Source organism: Ceratotherium simum, chromosome 9 (assembly GCF_057802395.1).
Source record: "Ceratotherium simum simum isolate JZ-2026a chromosome 9, ASM5780239v1, whole genome shotgun sequence".
NCBI lineage: Eukaryota > Metazoa > Chordata > Mammalia > Perissodactyla > Rhinocerotidae > Ceratotherium > Ceratotherium simum.
The window spans coordinates 65,640,071-65,661,740 of NC_141908.1; the positions used below are offsets into that span (position 1 = coordinate 65,640,071).

At 36.9% G+C, this 21,670-nt stretch overlaps 1 long non-coding RNA gene across 3 annotated transcripts; it reads right to left on the reverse strand.

Annotated features, from left to right (window-relative positions):
• Positions 1-114: 114 nt before the first annotated feature.
• Positions 115-19,830, reverse strand: LOC147916324 (uncharacterized). 3 transcript variants are annotated; one of them, XR_015553237.1, is made up of 6 exons: positions 19,668-19,830; positions 16,570-16,789; positions 5,576-5,756; positions 4,592-4,660; positions 4,089-4,145; positions 115-2,162 (listed from the first exon to the last, which is right to left on the reverse strand). It is a non-coding gene; the product is annotated as an uncharacterized LOC147916324 (long non-coding RNA). The 3 variants fall into 3 exon arrangements; XR_015553236.1 differs by having other exon boundaries at positions 3,968-4,145; XR_015553235.1 differs by lacking the exon at positions 115-2,162 and having other exon boundaries at positions 2,831-4,145.
• Between the last annotated feature and the right edge of the window lie 1,840 nt (positions 19,831-21,670).

The window sequence follows — 21,670 nt, forward strand, 5'->3', positions numbered from 1 at the left end:
ATAGTTGTGTAGTAAGCAGAACTTGTAAGTGATGACCTTGGATCTTTAGCTCAGGAGAATTTCAAGGAAAATGTTGAAGGTGTGACCTGGATTCTTATTGTTGCTAATGGCAAAATATGAGAAGAAAAAGATAAATTGAAAAATGAAATGTTAAGAAAAAGGAACCAACATTTGATAATCTGAAAAGTTCTCAGCCTATCCAAATTACAGGAGACACTAAAATTGAATTCACTATTAGGAAAGTGTGCTCTGGAGAAAAGGCCAAGTGTGTGGCTGAGCAACATTTATTAAAGAAATTACATGTGTGACTCATAGACCCACTTGACCATCTCAACAGAAACCAGGAATAAAGAAATGGAATAATCTACAAAAGGTCTGTGGAGAATAGAGATGGGATAATTTAAGAAAGATCTGTGGAGGACTCTTTTGTCTAACGGTGTGAATCCCCATGACATATACAGGAGACCCGCAAAGTTTTAGCGCTTGTTGTACCAGTAGAAATACCGCCAACTTGGACTAAATGGCACAGAGAGAGGACAAAATGAAAAGGGAGAAGATTGTCAGACTTCCAAAATTCTACAGCAGGAAACAGACTGATATTGCTACTCAGGTACAAATGTGTACTATCTTTCAAGAAAGAGGAAGAATGACACAGAAGAATGAGCCACAGACATAGAGGCCTACAGAGGCATGGGCACAAAGGCTTATAGAGCTGTGACACGAAGGCAGAGGCCAGAGGCAAGTGCATTGTGGGAGAAGTTGGAGACACAGACACACAGATGTAAAGATGTACTGAGCCACGACAGGCACAGAACCAAAGGCTATGGAACTGCTTCTGGGGACAGAGCCTATGGAGCTGTCTTGAGTGCAAAGGCCTATAGAGCTGCAGTAGAACTAGACAGTGGAGACATGGGTCCAGAGGGCAGACATCTGAACCACAAGGGATTATCCCTAGGCCTTGAAATCTAATAGAATTTGGCTGCTTGTTTTGAACTTGCTTGGGACTAGTGACTCCTTTATTCCTTCTATTTTCTCCCTTTTGGAATAGGAGTGTTTGCAACGGTTATCATATCCTTGTTCCATCATTGTGTGTTGGAAGTAGATAAATTGTTTCCTAGTTTCACAGGTCCACAGATGGGGAGGAATATTTTTTTGCTCCAGGATGAATAATACCCCGTATCTCACCCATATCTAGATTTAAATGATGACATTTGGGACTTTTGAGCTGATGATATTAAAATAGATTTTAAACTTAGATTTAACACTGTAATAGGTTAAAACTTTGGGGATTGTTGTAATGAGATGAAGGTATTTTGTGCATGGGGCAGATGTAAATTTAGGAGGACTAGAGGGTGGACTGAATGATGGCCCCAAAAAGATATATCCACGTCCTATTGCCAGAAGCTGTGAATGTTGACTTATTTGGAAAAAGAGTTTTTGCAGATGTAATTAAATTAAGAATCTTGAGATAAAGAGATCATCTGGATTATCCTACTGAGCCTTAAATCCACTGACAAGTGTCCATATAAGCGATGCACAGAGGAGGAAACCATGTGACCGTGGAGATTGGAGAGATGCGGCCACGAGTCAAGGAGAACCTGGAGCCGTCACAAGTTGTAAGAAACAAGAAATGGATTCCCTTCTAGAGCATTCAGCATTAGTGCAGCTCTGTTGACATCTTGATTTTGGACTCTGGCATCCAGAATGAGAGAATAAATTTCTGTTTTAAGCCACCAAGTTTGTGGTAATTTATTACAGCAGCCCTGGGAAACTAACACAGTACTGTAGTCTTTGGAAGCTAGAGGAGAGGAAGCCTAGTTTTCTTGTCCATATGCTCCTATAGTAGAGCTTCTATCATGCTGAATGCAAGGCATGGGAGAGGGGTGAGCAGATCATACGTGTGTCTGTAGCAGACACAAGAGCCACATACTTTTATTGTTCTTCCTGACTTTTTGCAGAGTCTCTTGAATAAATGTTTCTTTATTTGCTATCTGCTCTTAGGACAATTTCCAGATAGTTTAAATCATTGGGTTTTGAGGGGTTTTTTCATAATTTTCACCAGCTATGTTTGTTTTGTTGAGGAGCTGGTCCACAGAGGTCCTCACACCCGCATTCCAGAAGGGGATGTCCCAAGCTTGGTGTTTATTCCCGCCTGCCTCAGACTAAAACAACACAAGTAAGTGAAATAGAGAAGTTCAGTTAAAACAATCATATGTTTTGTCAGTATACAGTCTTATTTACTCACATATTGTTGAAAAAACTAAATGCCATACTGTTTAGTTGAAAATATGTAATTCTCTTTTACAAACTCATGTGGCAAGAACATAAAAATGCAATTTGCTTAAAATGAAACAATCTTCAGCAGCCTTATCAAGGTTTTCCTTTTTATTCCCAATGGTGTATTTGAACAGTGTGATCTTCTTGCTCTCACAATCTTCCAAGCAAAGGCCCTCATATTCAAAACTGCCTTTTTCAGAAAGAAAATAACCTTAAGTCTGCCTTTTTATAGAGTTTGTAAGCATAGAATTTGAGTAATATTTATCAAGGCTAAAATATGTCACGCTTTAAAATTTTTAGAACTCCAACCAAAAAGATAAAAAATCTACATTGCCATTTGCTTGATTTTATCTAAATAATGCATATATCTTTTCAATCAACCACCTAGAATTCTTGTACTTTAGGTACTTTTAAGAATGTTAATATTTTATTGTCTTATTCCAAGTCCTTCACAGAGCACTATAGAAATAGAAATAATTGATATTCTGGAGAACTATGCTAAGAGATATGCTAACTATTCATTTATCTAGTTTCTCAAATCTTAGAACTCTGCTCTCAAACCAATTCAGATTTTGAAAAGTTACAAGCATAAAATATATATTACTTACAAAAATTTTAGACACATTCTCTTCACTTTTACTAATGTCAATGATAAGAAAACAAACTCCTAATGAATCTTTACATTTTCGGTAATACGTATTCAAAGAAATTATATTGTGCAATGTCTCTTTTTCATTGCTATACAACTTCATCTTTATGTAATAGTAAATTCTTATAGATTTCCAGCAACTAAGTGGTTTGTGAGCCTTCTTAATCATACTTCTTAATATTTAATTACATCATATAGCTGTTAAGATTTATTAATAGCTGAAAATCATTTTGAATTTGAAGAGTGTCACAACAGTCTGATCATTATTTATTTACATGGAGAAATGCAAGACACTATGAAAGAAAACTGAACTCTTTCCAAGGCCAGGTGCATTTAGAAAATATTAATGCATATATGCAGAGAAAGTCTATGTTATTCTAATCTATAAAAATTTTGTTTCTTCCTCCAGTAAAATGATTCATTACTTAAAAAACTAAATTAGAATAATTAGAAGGTATTTATTTGTTTAATACAAGACTCAATGTACAAAATTTGGGCATTTTTATGTTTTGGTGGTTCACATGAAGGAATAGTTGTGTCTTCCAAATCTCTACATATTTATTGTGAAAGGTATGATGCAAGATGAAAATACTTTTTTATTAAAGTATTTGGGTTTTCAGAAGAAGCATAAAACCTAAAGCATTCTAATTGTATATAATATTAGCAATTCCAAGACCAACCTAGACTAGTTTGGGAGTAATGGAGGTAAAACATTTCAACTATCTTAGAAATAACTTTTTGGTTTTCATCTGGTGAATTTCTGAGAAACTTCATCTCTTAAATAGTCTTCCTGAATTAATAATCTGTAAAAATTTATTTCTTATTTCTTTGATTTCTGACATTGTTAAAACGTAAAATTTCCTGAGAGGTATAAAAGTTTAAACTGCATATCTCATTTGCATTACCCTATGAAATTCAGCTAATATACAACTAGGCCATTTCTGCTTTTTAAGGATTCCCAGCATGCTAAAAAACATGCAGATGTAGAAAATATCATTAAACTTATGGTGTATTTTAAATGTTTATAAATAAGAAACTAACCCGTTTAGCACATATATACCCACAAATAAAATGATCTTATGCAAACAATCACTTGAAAAGGTAGTCAATAGTCTAAGTTTGAGGCCATTGTGAAGGTGAGGCCAAGACTTTCCAGATCCACCTTTGAGAGATCCTCCTCGACTGAGTGAGGTCAATGTGGCATTCTGAAGTCTCTGAACTACAAAGGCAAACACAAACAATAATGTAAAACTTGGAGTTGGGTATAGGAAAATAAATGTTATCTATTTTACAGATTTAGTCATTGGCAAGAGAAACATCTAGACATCAATATATATCCTGTTTCTAATCCTCAGGGACAGAATGTCAAAGCCAGTTAAATATTCAAAGAATTTTGCAATTTAATAAAACAATTTAGGCAAGTTTGTCTCTGTGTGCTAAATTTGAAAGTTTTTCAGAATTAATATTCCTTCTCTATGTGATAATTCTAATAGTATTCTATATTACAAACTCAGGAAGAAAAAAATAAGTAAATGAGAAGTTGTGCCATGCTATTTATTTTGATATAATTTCTTTTGGGAAAAAATTGATTTATTCCATTTATCAAAAGAAACAAAATAACAAATTAACATTGAGACAAAAATTTGAGACAAAATTCACTCTTACCTCTTAGAATTGAACTTTGAATTAAATCTCCAGTTGAATGCTGAACAGCTATGAGCTCATGACTAATGACTGAGAATGTGACAGAAATGACAATATGTAAAAAATACGAGTGTATGCATAGAGGTACCATACATGATCAATATTATATATATTTTCATGCATGTATATATGCGTATATATTCTTTCTATATTATTAAATAACTAAAGTTTAGGATTATTTTTTCCTTCATTAATTAAAAATTCTCAAATATATGCCTTTTAAAATCCTGTAGTATAACCAAACACTGATAAACTAGTACTGAAAAAATTATCTGGAGGTTAACAAGAATTTGGTCAAAACTTGAGTTAGTTTTATAAGCATTAATACAAAAGTGAAGGTTTTATTTATGAAAAGAAAAAGCAGTTATTAGGCATATAATGCATAATATCTGATGTAAATCATTAGAAAATATAGCTGTACTGCATCCATATTTATAGAGGTTTCCTTTTATTAAATGCTTCAACTGAAGACAGCTAATTTTTCACTTCTAGGCTATGCCTTTTGGTTTTGGAATTAATTTCAATATGTATTCTGACCAATATAAATGGATTTGAAATAATATTTTCATAATTTTTAGTAAGAGTTAGCATTATCATTGTCACAAGAGCAGCATGGATATTAAAGATAGTTAGTGTAAATTCCTTATATAAGTGGGGTAAGTTCTAACAAAATTTATCTCCGAACAATAAGTTAGTGGGAAAAAGAAAAAGTCATAAAACTTGAGCAGAATTGTGTAACTAGGACTTTCATTTTTAAGATAGAAATGGTTATCAATTATATGATTCCTATCTGAACACAAAAATTATCAAGCATAGACATACAACCAAGAGTGAGAAGATGATAATTAACTCAATTTGTCAATCATTTCTGAGTGTCTACTTATATGTGCACAATGTCCCAAAAGTGCTAGATGTAAAATATATGAAATGGATCTCCAAACTCACACTGTCTAGCAGCGATGGCAGGTCTCTGGAGAACTGTGAAAGGTTTATTGACAATCCCCAATCACTCAGCACCTACTGCAGTTTATTAAATGTGCAGACATTGTAAGGATTCACAATGCCACTGCAACTCTCCCTTAAGAGCGTGCCACCAAAGACTTCACAGACTAGGCAAAATGTCTTCCTGTCAAAAGTCAATGTTTAGGTTAAAGCAAACCAAACAATGGCCAAAAATTTAAGATATTATACATTTCGCTTTTCCCCTTCTTTCACTCATAATCATTTCTGTGGTTCAATAGATTAAGATGCATGACATCAATACCTCCACTAGTTATTTAAAATTTTAAAAAAACAGAATTATTTCTTTGGTCTAAATCACTACATTCATCTGTACACATATGACCTTGTGACCAACTCTTTTCCTGTTATCATGCATTAGACCATAAGACCCTGGAAGTTAGAGATGTTCTTAGTAACCACGCCGTGGTCCATGTGCACATGGTAAGTTCTCAGTAATATCCACTAGAGGAAATATCCATTGGAGAAAAACATGTTTCACCACTGAAGACTGAGACTTAGAGTGCTCACTGAGGTGGGCAGACTTCCTGACTACATTTCACACTGCAGAGTGACCCATTCTAACAAATATCAGTGACAATATCTGTGCTTGCTGAACAATAAAAATTGTTTCTTGCAGTAAAACTTAAATTTTCTTGTTGCCTATAGAGAAAAAGTAGAGCATTGCATAATTTCATTAAATAGTACCATCAAGTTATTATATTTTTGGTTTAAAAAACATTCAACAAGAGGGAAAATTCATGTTTGATTATCAAATTTACAATCGTTATAAACTATATTAAAGCCCACTGACTGATTATTACTTATTGTCTTTCCTTTTTATTAATATTTAACTATTTCTTAATGTATTAAAACATGTGAAATTAAAAATATCTTCATATTATTGACATGAAAATTCTTATGAGGATACACTTTGGTTACTTAATTTGGATATGCATTTTAAAGTTTTCATAAGCAACAAATTTCTACAGTATCTTCAAGGACAGTGGATTCCTTTTCAGTTAACTACAGTGGGGTTGCAACTTAATTAGGCGGAAAATTCCAAAGATAGAATATATTCTAATAATTGTGTATTGTAAAAATTTTTTTTTGGCTATCCTCATGTAACGTCTAACTTCATTTTGTATGCACAATTGTATATAGTAATTTTTATGTGCATGAAAACTTGAGAACCACTGAACTACTAGAGTAAAGGGAAAAACAAAGTGAAAGTCTCTGTTCAGGTACCACGGATTTCAAACTGTCCACCTTTAAGATAACTATTTAATCCATAGTGGACAATGGAAGGGGACTATGTAGATGATTACATAGACTTCCTACTGGCCTGACTTTAACAACCAACCTCTAAATCTTGCAGATGCCAGATCTTAAAAAACTATTACATTTCTAGAGTAAGTGGGGAATGGGTGCTGATTTCTAAAAGTTTGGGCTTCCTCAAATAATTTACTCTATTATTATTATAATAATTACTCCTCTTTCATCTTAGTGAATATGAGTACATTTTTTGTAGCCACCCACTCTTTGATGTTCCTTGAACAAGCCAGGCTTTCTCCACCTCATGAACGTGCTGTTTCTTCCTCCTCCTGAAATATTCTTACCCATTAATCTATGTGGCTCAGTTTTTCTTCTTCAGCTCAAATATTATCACCAGAAAGACCTCCCAACACCAACCAATGTATAAGAGCCCTCCCCTAGCGTGAACAAATTAAAAATTGAATGTGGATTAAACAAGACAGAGTGATGTAGTCTATAGTAAGTGTGTGCATTAGCAACTCTACTCTCATCCATCCTCGTGTGTTTGTGTGTGCCTACATGATCCTTGTTGCATACTTCAATTCAGAGCATAAAAAATTTGACTTACCCCCTCAAATTCTTGTATATTAATCTTTCTAGAGTCAAAGAACCATTATATACTACTATATAAAGGGAAAAACAATAGAGAAAATCAATGAATCTAAGAACTGTTTCTTTGAGAAGATAAATAAAATTGATAAATCTTTAGCCAGCCTAATTAAAAAAAAAGAAGACACAAATTACAATATAAGATAAGAAACAGAGGTTATAACTACTGAATTCTTGGACATTAAAAAACATAATAAACACTACAAATAACTCTATGACCACAAAGTTGATAACTTAGATGAAAGGGACCAAATCTTTGTAAGACGCAAACTACCAAATATACATAAATTCAACTAAAAATTGTAACATTTTCTTAAATTTATATGTAATATGGAACTTCCAAGTTTCACAACTGATCGTTAAAGGCAGAGTCTACAAGTGAGGGATGAATAAATCTTGTTACAAATTAGATCCAACCTTCAAGTATATGCTATGTTTACAGGCACGAAATAGATAAAAATAGGAAGCAGAAATTATTTCCAGCGCTGGGAAAGACTTAATGCCTAAAACAATTCCTCATACAGACCTACCTAAGTGGCTAAAATTTCACCCTTAGATATATATTCTGTGAGTGTGTTAAAACATTGACATTTCCAGGAGATACAACTATTCAGTAATTGGTACTTAGAGAGAGAACACGTTAGCCGTTTCACGTCAGTAACACTACAGTGTAGATTAGATTATCTGATCGTGAAAGAGGAATGAGACAAAGAGAAGACAATTTTTGGCAAAGATGAATTAAGTAGGATAAATACAAAAGCAAAAATATGTATAGTAATTCTTAAAGTTAAATTCCCTCAAAGGACATTATTGCCTTTAATTCTCTATATTTGGCCCTGTAAACATCTCATTCAATATTTTCTAACACTTCTCAAATGTACTTTTCCCTCAGCTCGCTTAATGCTTTGCAAATTCTTTAAAGAAGCATGGTCTCACATTGCCATGTATTTGCACATGATGTTCTGAAGTGACCTTTCCCCATTTCTTCATCAAACTAAACCTACTCTATTCAAGTATCTCCTGAAGCTTTCTGGGTTAATTTCCCCTTCTATACACAGCATCCTGTGATTGCTTCTAGTATATTATTTATTAAGTAGAATACAAATTAACTATCAGTAAACTACCTATTGGATTGAGAACCCCTTGTGATTAGGAACTATATTATATTTTGTTTTGTTTTCTTCTGACCACTTAGCCCAGGATGTGAATAAAGAAGCAGCTCAAAAATGTTTGTTGAAGAAAGAATAAATGCCCTGAGAGGGCATGAGCTCTAAAACAAGAAGACGGGGATATCTGCTATTTCAGGGGAAAAATAAATTTTAATAGAATAGACAAATAGGTCTGTCATCAGAGCAGGCTGACAACTAGTAAGACTAGTTTATACTAATATATAAAGGCATATAGCTTCATGCCTTCAGCACAGCCCTAACTTTGACTTTAACATTGATTAGAAATGGGAAAACTGCACAGAAAACTAAAACAGATCAGAAGAGAGGGTAGAGTTTCCAGGAACTAGAGCCATGAAGGCTTTCAGGAGGGGCAAAGTAGATGACATTTAGGTCAGGGGAAATTTGAAGAGCTAAGACAGAGACTTCGTTCTTCATCCAGAGACCAGTAAAGGCAGGGTCCAAGAGTTCTGAGGAATCTACAAGGTAGAAATTCATTGAGTCCAGAGCCAAAAAAAAAAAGTGAATGGTGGTAGAAAGAGTTGGGAAGGGAAAAAACATAGAGTCATGACAGAAATTTAAGAAGCACATTCTGGAGAAGATGAGAGATCTCATCAGTCTTGGTATAACTTTCATGAAGAATCTGTTTTGGACTGAAGATTGATATTTCACTCATCAGTAAAATCAATTATAGACATAAGATTGTGCTGAACTGATTCATAACAGAAAAAGAACAAGAGCATTCTCAAATAACATTTAAGAAGGGAGTATACAGAGAATCTTAGGCCAATTCACTGTTGAAAAAAGTCCAGGAATATCAACTGTTATCACTACTTTCCAATATATGGGTTTTTTTTTTTATGTTTGTTTCAGAGAAAGAAAAAATTAGGGTATTTTAGAAAGTGCTCCCCTTTCTATAGAAAAGCCAGAAGGAGTGAAATAAATACATGTAAGCCAAATACTTAAGTGATGCTGGAGAAAAGAAGGAATGAATAAAAAGCCAATCTGGGACTGAGACTTGGTTTTAGGGACTGAAAAAACAGAAGTGAATCATGAATAATGAGTGAACAAATTAAAGAATGAAAAATGAACATGCATTAAATGTCATTCAGTTGCCAGCCTTCACATTAGGCATCTTTTCAAGTATAATCTCAGTTACTCTTCTCAAAAATTATATGGATTAAGAATTATTATCTCCATTTTGTAGGCAAGATCATTGATGCTCAAAGAATGACTCAGCTAAGATCATTAGTTAGAAAGGGACCCACCTGTGTCTGAAAGCTAGCTCTTCTGGTTGCAAGTGGCATTCTGTTTCCTCCACTCCTTTCTGCCTCTGTTGTTTTATGTGCTCTACTGAAAGGCATATGGGTCCTAGGGGGACTTGAGATCTCTGAGATGGCCGAGAGAATAGCAACAAAGAATAATTTCACCTGCATTTCAATTTAGCCAGGAGCAAAATCCCAATAAAAAATTTCATCAGAACTCTTCTTGGGATTATTTGGCTTCTGTATTTTTTAGAATAAATTTGGGGGATTGTTTGTCATTTGAAACCATTAACATTCAATTGTCAAAGTATGAAATTGTTAACATTCAATGAAGCATTTAATTTATAGTTTCCTTTCAATTAATTGTTAAGAATTCAGCTCCTCAAGAAACTCAATACGCATGCTTAAGAGAGATAAATTCTATAATGTTGAAATATAACTTTTATTTATAATCTGTTAATTTGGAGGCTCTGAAACAGATATACTATGGAAATATAATCACTGTGCATGTGAGGGGACAGTCAGCATTGCTCTTTTATAGCTGTTTGTTTTCCTTTAGTACTTAGAAATAGACCTAGAAGCAGGTATATCAGAGATACTCACTCATTAAATAGATGACTTAAATTATTTAATCCAGAATCACACACAGAATGTTAAGTATTAGCCTAGAACACTGCCTGCAAAGAAAAATCTTTAGTATCTTAAGCCAAAACATTGAGATAATAAAACACTCTCTGAAGTGAAAGAAATAATCAATATCTATTGTATGAAAGGATATGAAATTAAAAACAGAGTTCAAAAGTTACAACATAATAGAAAGACAAAATAACGTTTAAAATATGTTCTAAGGAAAAACAAATATTTATTTATATATATACTATAGTGGTTTATGTATATCACTTTAATGAGGCTATATTTACTCTGATCTTTGTATTTATAAATAGATTAATCTAAAGCATGTATTCAAAAGCATAGAAATTTGGGGTTCTTTAAAAATAGCTCAGTTTTACAAGTGGTATTAGCAAAAGTTTTCACATAGACTTCCATGAATTTTAAAGTTATAGAAAAATTATTTACTTATTAATCAAAACAAACCAATAGGTTTTTACTTATTATTTACTTTTCTGTTATATAAATGCTATAATTTAAACAAAACAGCAGTAGAACTAGTTAACAATGGCAATTAGAAGTAAATAAATTAATGAGATAGTTAAGACTAATTAAACAGGTATATAAGTAAAGAAAATATAACAAGTTTATAGTTTATAATTTGCTTCCTATCTTCTTATACAGCAATTTATTTTAACTCCTTTTTGAAACTTTTATTGGGTAGTTAAATTTTGTAGGCTATATTTTTAAGTGTTCTTAAAAGACTGAAATGTAAGATATTTTAAAAGAAGAAAATAAATACAGACTAATTAAACAGGTATTACCTATATTTAATAAAAAATAACATTGGTATGTTTCTTTCTTTTTTTTTTTTTTTTTTTAAAGATTTTATTTATTTTATTTTTCCCCCCAAAGCCCCAGTGGATAGTTGTGTGTCGTAGCTGCACATCCTTCTAGTCGCTGCATGTGGGACTCAGCCCCAGGATGAACGGAGAAGTGGTGCCTCGATGCACACCCGGGATCCGAACCCGGGCCGCCAGCATCGCAGCGCGCGCACTCAACCACCAAGCCACAGGGCCGGCCCTGGTATGTTTCTTTCTGACCTATGAGAAAGTAAAATATTTTTCTATTTCCTTTTCGAATACTACTTCTCTGAACTGCCTTTGGGATTTAGGACATACCCCTTTTCTTTTACGTAGCAATAAAACTAAATACAGCCAAATGTGAAATTCTCTTTGATGGGCAGCTCTGCTCCTATCAAGCCCACATTACGCTGATTCCTGGTGTCAGTCAAACGTGATGACCTTAATGTAAATATCCTCTCAATGAAAGTGCTTGAACATGGATTATTCAGGATTTTACTTACTGGCAACAGCAGGTTTTTGGACTTGTAGCAATTCATTTCCAGCTCTCCTAACATGTTCTTCTCTTTTGTATCTGCAGGCTTGTTTTGGTAGGCCAGCTATATGTCAATCAGGTCCTCTGCATATATAAATTCATCATATAGGCTCTTCATGTCTAAAATATCATCATATTCAACATTCCAAAGCACATTGGAGGTTATCATAAGGTACTTCCTTCTCAGAGAAAATTGTTTTAAAGCACAGAGGTAATTTGAATTTGTTAAATCAAAGTTGAATTCCAAAGAAATTGCAGTTTTAGTAAAGAAATTGGAAAAATCATGTTTAACTTCACTGCCTTTTTCTGGTAACATCTTTTTGCATCCTGAAGCAGTCTTATTTCTGACAATGAGCCATTTTCTCTCTCTGAGTTTTTGTTGCAATTTACATTTAAGCTTGAAAAACTCAACTGTAGTCAGTTCTTCCTTTTCTAGGCACTTTAGGGACTCTTCAAAGATTATCAAACATTTTAAGGAAACAGCACATAAATTTTTGTTTTACTGTAACCTTTTTATCCATTTTTATCCTATATGTTTCCAAATTAGAGGAGGAATTTTTTCTTGTTCTACACTTTGAAATCGTGATTTTGTGGCAGGCCAATATTTTAAGATCTTTTCTATTCCCAGCAACAGTGATAGCCATCTTCTAGGCACACGACCAAGGAATCTATTTCCTTCCATATCTATAAAGTTAAAAATCTGATTATATGCTTCTTTTGTTTTATGTGATGTTTGGAGGAAACTACAAAGTGACACAAAACCTTCGTTATGGAAGCCTCAGTATGGCAGGTAAGTAAATCACGCTCCTTTTTTAGCCACATGCTGTAGGTGTGCTGGCCATTTAGCTGGTAAGATCTTTTCATTTTCTTTCCTAAGTAGTTGACAGGCTGAATGGAATTCGCCAAAATTTATATGTAAGTTTTCTGTTGAATATGTAGATGTAGGAGTAAAGTCTAGTTTGTATTTGGACAAGATGTCATCAGTCCTTTGTTTTATGTTCTCTGAAATTTCATTGAAATCTCATAGAAATTAAGAACACCATTTGAGCCCCATTGCTTTTTTCAAATCAAAGTACTTAAGAGCTGAGAGGAACATTTTGTGGTTAGTGAGATACCACAGATCACTTGACCCACTGTAGAAAGCATGATCCTTTCTGAGATCTGGCAGAATCAGATCTACACTGTAAAAGGCCAATGTTTCTGTTGTCAAACCCCCTCTTTTGTTTTCCCATGGGTTATTTTAGTTGCAATTTCTGAATCAGTTAATGGCACTTTACAGAGTTTGATAGAGCCATCAAGAGAACAATACAATAATGCAGGTTCATTGCTGTGGTATGCCCAAGTTAATTCAGTGGCCGCTATTTTCAACTGATTGTTGATATTTTGGGGGAGACAGAAAAACTTTTAACTGATATATAAGTACTCACCTGTGTCATGCCAGTCGTATGAGATTCAATCTCTATGTATGTTTTCCCACCCCCTTCTCCACCATGCCCACTCCCCAATTCTTTTCAGCACATCGTGCAAAATAATTTGTTTTGGTTATTTATCTTCCTAATGCAGTTGTATGTGTCCTACCATTAAAATAACAAAGTTGTTGATCCTTCTTTTTTGGTAATGTCTAGGTAATGCTCCTCTTGGTATTGTAGTTGTTCTTACTTTTATTATCTGAATTCTTAGAAAACAGTCATAATATTCACAATGTTAAAATCAAACTAGCATAAGAGACTGAATATACAAATAGACAAGGACCCAGCCATATATGACAATAGAACTATGACCCACAACTTCTGCAGCAATCAGCCCAGAAGGATCAGGATCTGGTCAATAACTGCCAGCTCTCCTAAATTCTGCTCTTGCTTCCACCTCAGAACCAACCAGAGAAAGTCAAACATACTCCCAAACCAATTACCTAGGATGCCCTGCTGCTACTTAGCCTGCTTCCAGCTTCCTGTGCCAATAACCTCTAATCAGGCATACCTGAAGCCTTCCCTTTCTCCACTAGAAAGATTTCCAGTTCCCCTGCATACTTTGAGTCTCTGCCAAATGCAAGTGATGGTGGCTGACCCTTTTACTATAACAAGTTCTGAATAAATGGTCCCTGTTTGCTCTCATTCGGGTGATCTTTGTTTATTTCCACAAGCAGTATCTCAACACAAAGCACAACAATGAATCCATGGGCAAAGTCAAAGACAGATTATTAATGCTCACGATTACAACGCGCTCAAGTGTCACCCTGAAATTGCATCACTTGGAGTAATCCAACAGAGGATGATACATTATCATGAAATTCAAATCATGGTTACCAGCATCAGTGGTCAAAGGTGAAAACAGCAGCAACTCTGAAAGGCAGATAATCTGTACTGTCTCCATTTGACACTAAAAACAGGTTTTCTTTCAGTCCCTCTTTTTGGGGCTGACTTTTCAGTTTGGTACTTTCTCCTCCCCAAGCTCCCTCACCTGAAAACAGATTTTTGCAGCCTGGGGGCATGTTTCCAGGGTAAGGGTCTTTTAGTGCTAAAAAAAGGACAATGAAACCTGGAAAATCGGTTACCCTAATTTTCGTTTATCATATTATCATCCAACAGGTAATGCAAGGTAGAAAAATCCATCAGCCTTCCACGAGTCCTGTTTCTCTCATCCTTCATATCCAAACAGTTTCCAGAGGCAGGTTCCATCCTCCAGAGGCAGGTTCACCATAAACTAACATAGTGTAAACTTTGGGCCCTCTTGCATGCACAGATCTCTTCTAACACTCTGTGGGGCTCTACCAATGTGTCCATATATTCATATGTTTTTCTAAAATTTTCATAAGTAAGCATCACCATCAGTTAAGATGGCTGTCTCCACAGTGATCATCCCTCATCACACTTCCCTTCCTGTTGAGTAGTGTTAGGGTGACCACAAAACATGTTTGGAATCCAGCTAAGGGGCAATTGAGTTGGAAATACTTGTTTAGGTTTACTGGAATACATCAATGTGGTTCACAGTCACTTGTATGCATGGTTACATAATTGCTAGCATTCCTGCTGTAGGAATGGCTTCCAGAAGTACTCCTGCCATCCACTGTGCTGACCCACCCAGCATCACCGCAGGAGGGTGAAAGGCCATAAATTTATCTCTATATGAAGGTGTCCTCTGGCATCTGGCACTAGAACTATGAGAATGGAGGAGAAATAAAGTTGAACATGTACAGAACCAGAAGCCAATATATGGAAAATACTTCCAGTTTTCAAACATACATAATTTTAAAAGAATATTTGGTTTCCACAAATGCCTAAGCAAAACAAAAGTTATTTCTGGTTAGAAATATGATTTATAAAGCAGCCTGCCCAATTATAAGCCCACCATACTCATTTGCTTCTTTTTCTTTGATGAAAAATGCTTGAAATGAAATTTATCAGAATTCCTATGTTTGTAGGCAAACCTGCAGCAGTACTATAAGCAGCAGATACAACTGTGAGTAAAATCACACATTTTTGCATCCAAACTATCAATTTAAAAAATTGATTAACTATATTAGAAAAAGTCTTAATTTTTTCCTAATCGCTCCATAGAAAATACTATTATAAAATCATTGCCATATGAAGACATTAAAGAGTATGCATCCAAAAAGTTTATATATCTATAATATATAGAGCTGTGTCAGGAGGGTAATTCATAGAAATATTATGTCATTTTTCTAGATTTTATGAAATTTGTAGCATTTGTCAGCCTTATAAATTTAGTGATGTTTTGCAGTTCTTTTCCTCATTATAAATAAATGTTTGCTTTCATACCTAATTTTGTATTTATAATTTAGAACACTTTTTTTAGAGAAAACCCTCTAATTTGTTAAAGCATCAAGCCTCACAAAACTGGGTCTAAGCATCTCTAGAATCTGTCTCCTCACCTTCACCCTCTGTGCTGTGGTTCAGGAGTTCATTCTCCCCTGTTCAAGCCAGACACCAAGGAAAATGTCTAGTTAGCAGCAATCCTTGCTCCAATTAATCCTCCCTGCTACCACCAAGGTTAACGTTCTAAAATACAACATCATTTATTACCATGGAATACAAAACCACATCCTTCACAAGGTGCCGGTAACATTCCACAGTCCCCACCTGCTCCCTGACCCGTGCTGCTTGAACTAGAGCCTCACGTGGAACTACTTGCCTTCTCTTGCCTTCACTTTGGCGCATGATGCTCCTTCTCTCTGTGAGATCTGCTTAGTCCTTCAAGGTGGACCTCACATATCATCAGCTCCGTGAAGATTTGCTCAACTTATCCACCACTTATATGCTCTCAAAACATCTTGTATAGTTTTTACTTCAGCACTTGTCACTTCATATGGTATTTTCTTATTGATATGTATATATCTCCTACTAACTGGGAAGTTTTTGAAAGCAGGGTCTTTAACTTATCACTGTATGAGTGGAGCATGATGCTTACTTGACTTAGCAGTCATTCATTCATTCATCCACTCATTAATCATACATATCCATTTATCTTACCTTTTATAAGTGGCAGATATTCTGGGTACTAGGGATAAAACTTGTACTTGACTCACGATAAATATTGTTGGAATGAATGACTAAATTACCTCCGATTTTGTCATAAAGAAGACCTTTACTTCAAGTTCCTTCACGTCATTGTCATAGAGCTGACAGAGAATATTTCATCTTACAATCAAAGGAGCAGCTGTGGTATAAAAATAGACCTGAAATAGGACTAGGATCAAAAGACCTGGGTTTGAGTTTCTGGGCTACATTTAACAGCTGAGGATCTTGAGCAAGTCGTATTTCTGGTAACAATCTTCTTCTCTGAAAAATGAAGAAAACATTTCATACCTCACCGACATACTCTAGGAACTAAATGATATAATATAGGTGAAAGTGCTTCATTAACAATTGTTTTACACAATGTTAATGTGCTATTGCTTTCGGATGAAAGGTGTTAATGCTCTTCTGCATCTGCTGACATCTTTCATTTACACTTTCAACAGTAAATCACTGTATTTATTATTTACTGCCCACCTAGAATGGAAACCACCAACTATCACTTGCTCCATCAAACTGCCATAGCACTCAATTCTCAGAGATAATGAGATTGAACCGAATCTAAATGGGAATATGGTTTGCTAAATCGTAGTCATAGGCCTAAAAGTGAATGCCAAAATGGAACTATAACTCTGGGTAGAGTGTAGTAACAAAGGCAGAATATTCCAACAGACACATTCAAGTTCAGTATTTATCAGCTAAATGGCAGTATTTTTTTTTTAAAGATTTTATTTATTTATTTTTTCCCCCCAAAGCCCCAGTAGATAGTTGTATGTCACAGCTGCACATCCTTCTAGTTGCTGTATGTGGGACGCGGCCTCAGCATAGCCGGAGAAGTGGTGTGTCGGTGCGCGCCCGGGATCCGAACCCAGGCCGCCGGCAGCGGAGCGCGAGCACTTAACCGCTAAGCCACAGGGCCGGCCCAAAATGGCAGTATTTTACCCACAATTTTAGTAAGTGTAAAATATGTTTAATATTTTTTCTCATTTTCTCTTTAGAACTGTCAGGATACACTTTAGAAGAAGACTCAGGACCTAAGAAAATGCATACTTACACTGCTTGATACTTCTATTCATCCTAGGTAAGATTAGCTGTGTTCCCATTATCATCTTTACCTGCAGGTCTACTCTTTGTAATTAACAACCTGGAATATGGCTTAATAGAGAAGAAGATTTTCCTTGAAATTTGGAATAATTTATGAAATGCTTAATTGACTTGCTGTTGAGAGCTAATCTAAAATTTTAGAAAAGAATTTATAGCCATTCTTCCTGCCAACCACAAAAAATTATTGTGTAGTATTTTTTAAGCATAGAAAAAAAAATAGAACCTTATTTGGTAGAATAATGTATACCATTTTTTTTTAACCCTATCCGTACTTTCTCCCAATTCTGCTGAGAAATCTCCTGCTCTTTTTTTAGCGAAATGATTGAACACGCACTCACGCACATTTCACAGTGGAATTAATCTCACTACTCATGTTTTCTGAGGTGGGCATGTGATGCAGACGATGTCAGCAAAGTCTTTCTCTAGAATATTTCAAATAGGAAATTAAAAAGATAGAGTCCCTTCCTCTCCTGTGGTGAAGCTGAAAAGATGTGAGCCTTGGAGCCACTACTGGCCATAACTTGAGCTTAATCAAGAAAGACACACAGAGAGAAGCAGAGACAAAAATACTGCAAAAGCTGGGAGATACTAGAAATCAAACTCTCCTAGCTAGACAGAAAGCAAATTTTAGAATGAGTCGTAGTCAAATTCTAAAACAACAAGAGGAGATAAATCTGAGCAATAAATCAACAGAATTAAGAGACTAAGGGTAAAGAGATTCAATTGAATAGTTGTTGGACCAGAGGCCTAGGGAGATAAAGCATATTCCAGAAGATGTGGAGATTTTGTATATTTTTATGATGCAAACTACATTGAATATTTAAGGACATTAAGGTCAACTTGGCTGTTCTTAAAATCAATTCACTCTGAATCCACACGTGACAATATCATCTCCATCCCCAGTGGCGCATTCTGTGCTTCGGTCCTATTCAAAAGCAAGCAATTCATAGTCTCTTCTCTCTTACTTTTCTCTCCCAAAGTGGTGTGAATGCTGGCTCTCAGGATCCTTGACTTCATTACAGCCAGCTGTGGCCAAGTATCCCAATTATGACCGATAAGATATGTGGATCCCCTTGGGGTGGAGTAAGGGTGTTCTTGAAAAGCTTTTAGTAGGTGCAGCCTTGGTTTGCATGCCTCTTCAGTTGCTTGCCCTTCTTCCTTTCATCCCTCCCTTTTTTTCTGCCTGGACAACAGGTACAATGATTAAAGACACAGTAGCCATTTTCAGATTTTGAGAATGGTAGTAACGTGCTAAACATGGTGGAGCAGGAAGATAGAAGATTGAGCCCTTCTGGCTATCCTTGTGCAGCCATGTTATCCCTAGACAACCTATCTTTGGACATTTTGTAGTGTAAAATGAATAACCTCCTAGGTATTTAAGCCTCTAAGAGTCTGGTTGGTTATTGCTTACAGCCAAATGCACTCCCAATATAACAAGGGTTTATTTCTCTGCCTGATTCCTTGAGCCATATAAGTCTTTCTCCTTTTTTTCACCCATAGCAGCTTCAGCATTAGAAGATGTTCCCGAGGGACGGAGTCAAGATGGTGGCGTAGGCAGACTCTGAACTCACCTCCTCCCGTGGACACAGCCAATTTACAACTACTCGTGGAAAAATTACCCCTGAGACAGAACTGAAAACTGGATAAGAGGAACTCCTGCAACAACGGACAATCATAACTGGGGTAGAAGAGGCAGAGACTCCCTTCTGGAGAGGAAAAACGCCGCCTTCACAAGCCGCCAGCCTCACGGGCCCTGGGAGCAGCTCACAGGTACGCACCCTCCCTGGAGGCGCGGGGCCCTGAGCCGGGGAGCACCCCCGCTGTGGGCATTTTGTGGACCCAGCACAATCGACACCAGCGGCATAATATCTGACTGTGCCTGCTACTAAAGCATTGGGTAGCACCCCCAGAAAACCCGGTTCACAAAGAAACTAAAACTGGCTCTTAAAGGGCCCGCGCACAAACTCACCCGTTCCAGAAAGCATCCTAAAATCACCAGAAAGAAAGGTGCACAGTGCTTCGGTGACAAGAGACTCACCTAATAGGCCCTGAGTGCATCTCGGTGAGGGGTGAGACCTCTCCAGGGACTGGGACATTGGCGGCGGCCATTGTTGTGGCCCGGTGTGGGCGTGCTGACACAGACGCCATTGGAGTTCTCCCTGAGGCCTGCTAGCCCAGGGTCTGCTCCACCCGATAGAGCAGGAATTTAATCCAGCTCAGCCAGGGCAGGCAGCCCACCCTAGAGACTGGCCCCACCCAACAACAAGCCCTCAGGCAACGTGTGGGCCTGCATAGATTGGTGACTGGATTCTCTGCAGCCTGGCAACTGAGCTGACTTGAGCAGGGCAGGGTGTGCACAAGGAGTGGGTGGAGAGTGTGGGGTGGTGGCGGAGAGTGGGGCTCCCACCGTGGAGAGACTGGGTCCGCTTGGGGAGGTCGGGGCGCTCACACGGGGCAGGACTGTGTTGACTGTGTGTGTGGACCTGTGGGCAACAGGGCTTGTCAGCTGCAGAAGATTTGTGCTTCTCAAAGACCCACATAGGAGGTTTGCCCCACCTTCCAAAGCCTGAAACAATTGGGTGCTCCTGGGCCTGAGGCCAGCCCCACCCAGCTGCAATCCCCAGAGAGCTGACAAGAGACCTAATAGGCTAGAGGTTTACAGCAATTCTAAGGCCCTGAGCCTAACAACCTGCCACACTGGGGGCCTACTCACTTAAAAGAAATACTGCAACACAAATGTGGTATTAGAACTTACAGCCAACTGTGCTGGGGCTCCCCACACCTGATAAAGAGACTGAAGGGCCCACAACAACTACAAGCAGCTGAGCATTACAACAGCTGGCCAGGAGCATAACTCAGCCTCCCTGGGCGCCTATAGGGAGAGCTAACAGGCCACAATAGAAGGACACACGTAGCCCACATAGGGGCCACCCCTGGAACATTGAGAACTGAGGGAAGCACACTGGAAGCCTCCTAAGGCATCACTTACATAAGGTCACCTATCCAAGAGCAGGAGACGTGGCTGACCTACCTAATACGTAGACACAAGCACAGGGAAAGAGGCAAAATGAGGAGGCAAAAGAATACATTCCAAGTAAGGGAACAGGACAAAACCCCAGAAAAGGAACTAAGTGAAACAGAAATGAGCAACCTACCTGACAGAGAGTTCAAACTAAGAGTGTTAAGGATGCTCACTGATCTGGGGAGAAGAATAGATGAACTCAGTGAGAATGTCAACAAAGAAATGGAAGATATAAAAAGAACCAATCAGAAATGAAGAATACAATACTGGAAATGAAAAACTCATTAGAGGGACTCAAAAGCAGAGTAGAGGATACAGAAGAACGGATCAGTGAGCTGGAAGAAAGACTAGAAGAAATTACCCAAGGTGAACAGGTAAAAGAGAAAAGAATTAAAAAGAGTGAGGACAGTCTAAGGGACCTCTGGGACAACATCAAGCGCACTAACATCCGTGTTATAGGTGTCCTGGAAGGAGAAGAGCGAGACAAGGGGGCAGAGAATCTATTTCAAGAAATAATAGATGAAAACTTCCCTAACCTAAGGAAGGAAACAGACATCCAGGTACAGGAGGCACAGAGAGCCCCAAACGAGATAAACCCAAAGAGGCCCACACCAAGACACATCATAATCAAAATGTCCAGAATTAAAGGTAAAGAGAGAATCCTAAAAGCCGCAAGAGAATGTCAAGTTACATACAAAGGAAACCCCATAAGGCTATCAGCTGACTTCTCAGCAGAAACCTTACAGGCTAGAAGAGAATGGCACGATATATTTAAAGTGCTAAAAGGAAAAAACTTACAGCCAAGAATACTCTACCCAGCAAGGTTATCGTTCAAAATGGAAGGAGAGATCAAAATTTTCCCAGATAAGCAAAAATTAAAGGAGTTTGTCACCAAGAAACCAGTGCTACAAGAAATGTTAAAGGGACTGATTTAAGGGGAAAAGAGAAGACCACAAATAGGAAAAATTATCTATTTCCACGATTAGAACATAATGGATACAAATGCACAAAAAAGAGGT